Here is a 7857-nt window from a genome sequence, read left to right as displayed (position 1 = left end):
GTTAGGGCAGGGGGGAAGAAGGGTTGGCTAATGGGGTAGGGGGTAAGAGGGGAAGGGAGGGGGTAGGTGTGTGTCTGGCGGATGGGGGTGGCGCGACTGGGACGGGCGGCGGCGGTGGGTTGTGGTTGCGAAGGGGGTAGTGGCAGAAAGGAGGGGAAGGAGGAGAAAGAAGAAAAAAGAAGGGAGAGGAGGAAGGGGGGTCGGTGGCGGCGGCGTCTGGGGGTGGCAGTGATGGTGGCTGGATGGTGGTGGTTGGATTGGAGGGGAAGAGAGGAAGGAGAGGGTTTCAGGGGGGTGGCACAACTGATAGGGTTCGCGTGGTTGGGGGGTTATAAATTTGAATCCACGCGGCCGCATGGGGCACGCGGTCGTGTGGCTGGAGCGAAATGGGGGGTGACGCGATCGCGTGGAGGGTAAAAAGAGTGAATGACGCGATCGCCTGGGGCATGCGATCGCGTCACTGGGATTTGTGCGAAACGCACGAATCCAGCGTCATTTCTGTGCAACTCTCTGTCTTCTTCTGGGGTGTTCTGTAATCCATGCGACGCGATCGCGTCGCTCACACGGTCGCATGGTGTTGGCATTGTGCAAGTGACGCGATCGCGTGGGCCATTTGTGCGAAACGCACAATTGCTGCACGATTCCAGCCTAACTTTCTGGATGTTGGATCCTTACGCCGATCTCCAGGTCACGCGGCCGCACAGATGACGCGGTCGCGTGGGTAGTGTTTTTCGCAATATGATGCGATCGCATGAGTGATGCGGTCACGTCGCGCACCCTTTTTTTTTATGCAGTATGCAGAATGCAATGATTAATATGAATGCGATGCAAAATTCCAGGTTCAATATTATAAAATAAAATAAAACTTTAAAACAAACAAAATGAAATAGAAATAGAAAAAATGAACGATCATACCATGGTGGGTTGTCTCCCACCTAGCACTTTTAGTTAAAGTCCTTAAGTTGGACATTGGAGGGGCTTCCTGTTATGGCGGCTTATGTTTAAATTCATCCAAAAATCTCCACCAATGCTTGGAATGCCAATAGCCTCCGGGGTCCCAAACTAGGCATGTAAAGCTCCTGAGCAGCTTCAAACAAATTTTTAGGCTCCTGTAATGACGAATGTAGGAATAGATTCCAGGATCCCAAACTTTGCTTTTAAATCCGCCTCCGTCTTGATCTATATTTTTCCATTCAGGCGGTTTAGAAAGTAGATTCTCACCATGGTGACCAAATGTTTTCCGAGATCCATTCAATTGAACATAATACCAATCCGTGCACTTCAAGTTGAAGCATGGAACCTTTTTTATCCTTGTGCACCAGCTCTGAGCACGAGCCATTTTCCTCTTACTCTTAAAGCCGCAGAGAGCTCTAAGCTGGCCATCTGTTTCAAGCAAACCGTATTCAAGTGAAAAAGTAACGTTAAAGATTAAGGATTGTACCCACTTGAAGCTTGTATTGGGTGGTAATGGCCTTGGGGAAGGTGTTTCCGGTGGTTTTGTAAGTTCTACTCCCTTGTGCTCTTCTGTGAATTCCTCCACTTCTTTGCAAGATTCTTCAAATGCATCTGTGTCCTGGTCAAAGTCTTCTGTGTCTTCCTCATCACTTAAGTCATAGATTGGAGGTTGAGAGAAATCTACCTCTGCATCATCTTCGTATTCATTTAGGGAAGATTCTTCGATCTCAGAGAATTCACTTGTGGATGCGAGTTCATTACTAAGAGAGCTTGACTTGTGACTATCATCATCAAGGGAATTTGTGTCCTGGGTTATTCCGTCTAGTTCTTCATAAACGACCTGCCTTGGGGATTGTGTATTGTCCTCCTTAGCATCAACTGTAACGTCCTTGACGGAGTTTTCCTCAGCTCTGAATTCCTATGGAGGTTCAGCGTCTCCTAGATCTTCAACCAACTCTTCTTCTTGCATAATGACAGCTTCTTCTACTTGTTCTAGTACGAATTCATTCTCTGTCTTGTCCATTGGAGTTTCTAGTATTTCTTTCATGCTACGTTCGTCGTTAGATTGTACACATGGGGCTGTGGTTGGTCCTTGATTGTTCGAACGTCTAGAAGCTAATTGAATTACTGCTTGCTCCAGTTGTCGAATAGTTGTTTGAAGTTTATTTACTGTTTCCTTGAGGCGAACCTCTAATTCTCGGGGTGATGGATTTGGACATGAAACATGGGGAAGTGGTGGTGCTTGGGAGTGATTGGATTGGTACTGGGGTAAATAGGGATCATGTGGTGGCGAATGGTGAAGAAAAGCTTGTGAGTGTGGTGGTTCGAGGTTATGTTGAGAAGATGGTCTATAGGCACGGGGTTGGGCTTGTTGGTAGTTACAAGGTTGTCCACCATATCTATCAGCTGGGTATGCATTGTAGAATGGTCGTTGCCCATTATATCTTGGAGGGTGTTGTTGCCTAAAGGGTTGATTAGATCCTCTTCGCTCCATCCATCCTTGATTGGTCTGACCTTGATACATATTCCTGCTGTAACTTCTATTTCCTTCAACAAAGTTAGAACCAAACTCAAAGCGAGAAGGGTGAGAGTTCATAGTAGCAAGTAAAATTAAAAAGGAAAAACAGAAATAAATAAACAAGTAAAAGAAAAATATTTACAATAACCAATAATAAGGCACACGTTAGCAGTTCCCCTGCAATGTCGCCATTTTGACGTTAGAGATTTTTGCCAGTAAAGAATTTTATAAAAACAGTCGCGTTGTAGATATAGTCTCTAAACCAACAGAAATCCCTTCGTACAAACGTTTTGGTTGTCACAAGTAACAAACCCCTTTAAAATTGTTAACCAAAGTATTCAAACCTCGGGTCGTCTTCTCAAGAAACTGCAGGGAAGTATGTTCTTATTACTGGTTATGGAGATTGTAGATTTGGGGTTTCAAGAATGAGGAACAAATATGACAAATAATTTAAATGGCAATTAAAAATAAATAAATAACTGTAAAATAAACTTTTGGCAAGTTATGAGAAATTGGAAGTCCAGACTTAGTTATCCTTATCAAAAACAATGAAAGTTGAATCTTAATTCCACTCAGTTAACCTTTACTAAAGCAAAGGAAAGTCAAGGGACTAATTAGTTTGATCTTCGAATCCTATTTATTTCCTAAGAAAGGGTTGGGATTATTGAAGTTCAGTTCAATTAGCAAAGATAATAGTTATCAATTATGTTGAGATAAGATAACTCCTGAGTTACTGCTTTCTTAACCAAGACCAAAAGAGGAAAAAGTAAAATTGCTAGAATAAAAATGTCTTCAGATTGCAAGCAATGGTGACATAAATAAAAGAGAGCAATAATAAACTGGAATACCTCAAATAACATTAATTCAAAAGAGTAATCTGTAACATGGAAGAATTCATAAAATTGCAAGAGTAAATAAAAAGGAATGTTGAACCTGATAAACAGAGATAATCCTGAAAGCGAATAAAATCCTAAATCTAAATCCTAATCCTAAAGAGAGAGGAGAGAATCTCCCTCTCAAACTAAATCTAAATCATGAGAAGTAACTAAATTGGCGAGCTCTCTTTGAATGGATGCATTCCCACACTTTATAACCTCTGCTCTATGCCTTCTGGACTTGGATTTGGGCCAAAAAGGGCTTCAAAAATCGCTGGGAGCGTTTTCTGCAATTTCTGGTGCGTGGCCTCTGTCACGCGTTCGCGTGGGTCACGCGGTCGTGTCATTCGGAGCTTTTGTTGTCATGCGGTTGCGTCAGTCATGCGGCCGCGTCATATGTGTTTTGCTTAAGGCGCGCGGTCGCGTCAGTCATGCGGCCGCATCGCTGCTTCTTCGCGCTTGGCATGCGGTCGCGTCATCCATGCGATCGCGTGGATGCTAGTTTCTTCAAGGACTCCGTTTTGTGCTTTCCTTCCATTTTTGTATGTTTTCTTTTCCATCCTTTAAGTCATTCCTGCCTTAGAAGATCTGAAACTACTCAACACACTAATCACGACATCGAATGGAAATAAAGGTAATTAAAATAATTAATTTTAAAGCATAGGAAACATGTTTTTCACATACATCACATAATAAGGAAGGGAAAGTAAAACTATGCAATTAATATGAATAGGTGGGTGAAGGATTGAATAAATCACTCAAATTAAGAACAAAATATATCATAAAATATGGGTTTATCAGATACCTACAACTCATCCTGGACGAACCACCCCAATTTGAGGTGGGGAGACAATCACGATCAAAACCAACAGCATTGGCAGAGAAACTCAAACCAAAACAACTCCAGAAACACAAATCATCAAAACCATCCAAACACTAATCAAAACCAATATAGAAAACCACAAAACAATCAACCTCAACATCCCATAATCAACCCAACAACCCATCCACTAACCAAAATAACTATCATCCACCCTCAACATCCCATAATCAACCACAACCACCCCAAGAATCTCAAAGAATCTCCAACTTGGAGATGATGATGGAATAAATGATCAAGCATCAAGAATTGGCCAACAAAAACCATGAAGCTTCACTAAGGAACTTGGAAAGGCAAATTGGACAATTGTCCAAGCAAACAGCTGCTGAGAGAGCACCCAATGTACTGCCAAGTGATACCATTCCCAACCCCAAGGAAGAATGTAAAGCAATTCAACTAAGGAGTGGAAGGACATTGGAGAGCAATAAAGAAGCCACCAAGAAGCCAACAGAGGATGATAAGGCCAACAACAAGGAAGAAGTCACAATTAATGAAAAGAACCAGGAAGAACTCAAGAGAAAGGATGGGGAATCTCAACCTTCAAAGAAGGGAAAGGAAGTCATGGAGGAGCAATCACAGGAACAGAGGAAAATGGTAAAGACTCACACCCCTCCTCTGCCATATCCTCAAAGATTTCAGAAGGATATTAAGGACTAATAGTTCCCAAAGTTTTTAGAAGTTTTTAAGAAACTGGAGATCAACATTCCACTTGCTGAAGCTTTAGAGCAGATGCCTCTATATGCTAAGTTTCTCAAAGAGCTCATCAACAAGAAGAGGAGCTGGAACAAAAAAGAAATGGTGATTTTGACACAAGAATGCAGTGCAGTGATCCAAGAAGGCATCCCACCAAACTCAAAGACCCTGGGAGCTTCTTCTTGCCTTGTACCATTGGTAACATAATCACTGACAAGGCACTGTGTGAGTTGGGATCCAGTATCAACCTGATGCCTATGTCTATGATGAGAAGGTTATGTATAGAAGAAGTGAAGCCTACACAGATGTCATTAAAGCTAGTGGATAGATCTCTGGTAATTTCTAAGGGGGTGATTGAAAATCCCTGGGTCAAAGTAGGAAAATTCATATTTCCAGCAGACTTTGTAATCTTGGACTTAGGTGAAGAGGGAAATGACTCTATTATACTGGGAAGACCTTTCCTGGCCACAGCAAAGGCCATCATTGATGTAGAACAGGGAGAAATGACTTTGAGGGTAAATGATGAGAAGATCACTCTAAATGTCTTCCAGGAACTATAGCATACTATTGAAGAGACAAGCTACATGAGGGTTGAAGAAGAATACTTACATTGGAAGGAAAAAGCCAAGTAGGCACTCATCAACTCACCTGTAAGGCAAGAAATGGACAGTGGAGAAGAAAAAAGCGGGTAAAGAACATGTGAAGGCTAAGATGAAAATGCAGGAAGAGATTGAAGAGTTGATCACAGACCCTGACATAAAGCCTGCTGTAAGGACAGAAGAGCCACCAAAAAAGGGAATGAAGAGCAAGAAAAGGAGTTCAAAAGGTGGAGAAACAAAAGAATCCCAACTGAGGGGTTCTCTAAAGGAGATAAAGTGCAACTAATATACCAACAGTTGGAGATAGGCCCACAAACTGATGATTACTATATCGTCAATAAGATACTCTTACTGGAGCATATAGAGATTGATCATCATGGCACAGGAAGAAGGCTCACAGTGAGAGGGGACAAGCCGAGGCATCATAATCATCAGCCACCCTAACAAGGGACCAATGTCAAGCTAGTGACAATAAAAGAGCGCTCCATGGGAGGCAGCCCATGATTTAATATTCTTGTTTTTGTTCTAATTTCAATAATTAATGGTTCTTCTAGCATAAATTTGAGCTCTCATGAGTAGATTTGATAATTGCACACATCATTTTGAAGCATATGTTTGACTCCTAAGTTTGGTGTGCCTAAAGGCACTTTAAATAGCTTTTCAAGCATGCTGATCATGTAACCATCCTAGGATGTATACTCATTCATTCTATTGAAGTATATAGCCAAACATTAAGTTTGGTGTCTACATATGCTATGAATTTTAAGAAAATCACTTTTGCTCAAAGGCTTAAATTCATAAATAGATAAACCATGTATTGCATCATTTTATAAGTTTATTGCACTAAGGTAGAAAATAAAATGTTCCTTATAATGAATATACTAATTATGATAGACATTAATTAGATTTCACATGAAGCACTTAGCAGAAAACAAGTTTGGTGTTCACAAAAAATTTTGCCCAATTCCTAAGGGACATAGTTGGTTTTTCATAAACAAGGAACATATAGTAAATTTTGTTTTTCTTTATTGCTTTTCACTTGATAACTACCACCGTGCTACATCCAAATTTTTAGCTCACTATTGCTTTGATTGAAATGGATAGGTATGAAGAAAAATGAAGAAAGGACAAGACCATGCATGCTCGGTTACTACAAGAGTAAACAGCATGTCACATGTGCTCGAAAATTGATCATTAGGAAGCAAAAATCTGCAAGACTCGTCGCCTAGGAGACCGAACCCATGTGCTCAATGAAGAGGTAATTTTTGTCCTTACTCCATTCCACATGCACATTGTTCATTCCCTTGCCTTCAACCACATCTTTACCTTTCATTTCACCACCAATCTATTGTTGTGTTTCAATGATTCATGCCCTTGCTATGAAAATTGGCTAGCAATACCTCCTGAGCCACACATATTTGCTTGATTCATATAACTCCTTCATACAATTTACATCCTATTTTCTTCCCTTTATCACACAATACCTACTTCTCCTTCCTTTCATCCTAGATCGTGCTTCAACCAAAGAATCCTTACCCTTATTCTCTCCCCTACTCAAATGGCTTCATCAAGCTCCAGAACAAGGAAAGGAAAGGAACCAGCTGTAGCCGAACCACCAACTTATGATACCAATAGATTAAGTCCCAATTCCATGAATCACAGTATCATGGGTGGATGGAGGAGAAGAAAATAATTCCAGAAGTCAGATTCAGAATGAAGGATGGTGAGTATCCTATCATGAGGAAAATCATTGAGAAGAGAAGATGGAAACTCCTCTGTGAACCCCTCATAGATGCAAGCGCAACTATGATACGGGAGTTCTATGCTAATGCAGTACGACAAAGAAAAACTGAACTTCCCTACAGAAGTTATGTGAGGCGGTGGAAGTGGACTTCAGCCCAGCTACAATCATGTGGGTCTTACAAATAAGAATGATACCTTTCAGAGAACCCAGTTTTGATGAGAAAACAAATGGTAAAAATGATCCTGATGAGCTCATAAATGACATATGTCTGGAGGGTAGAGATTGATGAGATATTTTGGAGGAAAAATAAATCTCTCCGAAAACACACAAATCCAACCGGCAAGTGTACCGGGTCGTATCAAGTAATAAAAACTCACGGGAGTGAGGTCGATCCCACAGGGATTGAAGGATTGAGCAATTTTAGTTTAGTGGTTGATTTAGTCAAGCGAATCAAGATTTGGTTGATGATTGTGTGACTTGCAGAATGTAATTTGCATTGAAGTAAAGAGAACAAGAAATAAATTGCTGAAACTTAAAGAACAAGAAATTAAATGGCAGAAACTTAAAGTGCAAGAAATGTAAATTGCGGAATC

This window comes from Arachis hypogaea, chromosome 11 (assembly GCF_003086295.3).
Source record: "Arachis hypogaea cultivar Tifrunner chromosome 11, arahy.Tifrunner.gnm2.J5K5, whole genome shotgun sequence".
Classification (NCBI taxonomy): Eukaryota; Viridiplantae; Streptophyta; class Magnoliopsida; order Fabales; family Fabaceae; genus Arachis; species Arachis hypogaea.
This window is presented reverse-complemented; position numbering follows the sequence as displayed.